The following is a 1,116-nucleotide window of genomic DNA, read 5'->3' as shown; positions in this document are numbered from 1 at the left end:
GCATAAGAAAGACCAGATCAAAAAGGAAAAAATTGAGAAAGGAAAAAAAGCAAGCAAACAACAGCAAAAAAAGATGAAAATTCTATGTTGTGATCCACATTTAGTCCCCATAGACCTCTTTCTGAATGAAGATGACGCTCTCCATCACAAGTTTATTGGAATCATAATGAATCCCCTCATTGTTGAAAGCAGCCAAGTCCATCACAGTTGATCGTCACATAATCTTGTTATTGCTGTGTAGCATATTTTCTTGTTGAACCAAGTTCTTCCTGAACACTGCTTTAAGGTTCTTGGTGCCTCACCCTACTGGCTACTACTTACAGCCTCCCAGGAGGATTTAGAATTTTAAAGGACCTTAGAGGACATCAGTTTAATCTACTCATTTTACAAATGAAGAAACTATATCTATAGAGGTAAAATGATTTGCCCAAGTTCATATATGAAGTAGAGCTGGGATTTCAACCCAGGATTCTCTATATCAAAGCTTCTTAAACTATGTTTGCAACCCCATATGGGGTCTTGTAACTGAATGTGGGGGTTGAAAATTATAATTTATTATCAAAAATGTTTGATTTATATACGTATTTTACATACCTAAATATCTGGAGTCATGTGAAAATTTCTTGGGCTAAAAGGGGTTGTAAGTGGAAAAAGTTTAAAAAGCCCTGCTCTATTCCACTCCCTAGTTATTTCATTTTATTTCTATTTTGGACTTTTTGACTCTTGGTACTCTACTTAAAATTCTGGCAAATTTCTAGCAGGTGGTATTGCTAGTCATTTTTTCCCTAAAGAAAAAAATGCTTGCTCTTTGATAATGAGGGAAATATTTCAGAATTTCCCTTTAATAGCAAGAGACACAAATTCGTCCTCAGAACAACTCAAATACAGTTCCAGACCAGAGTGTTTCTACTCTGAAATCTCTCCTTCATCTGCTGTCATCGAACATACTTTGCTTAGGACTCAGGATACATCCTTTCCCCCTTGTCCTTTGGACTTTCTCCCATTTTTCTGTTCTTGATGTTGGTTTGAGATAGAATTAATTCAGTCTGAAGATCTCTTTCCTTCAGCTCCTAGACAACATAGATCTTATCTTCAGCATCATCTCCTACGCTGAAA

Source organism: Sminthopsis crassicaudata, chromosome 1 (genome assembly GCF_048593235.1).
Source record: "Sminthopsis crassicaudata isolate SCR6 chromosome 1, ASM4859323v1, whole genome shotgun sequence".
In the NCBI taxonomy this organism is placed as follows: Eukaryota; Metazoa; Chordata; class Mammalia; order Dasyuromorphia; family Dasyuridae; genus Sminthopsis; species Sminthopsis crassicaudata.
This window is presented reverse-complemented; position numbering follows the sequence as displayed.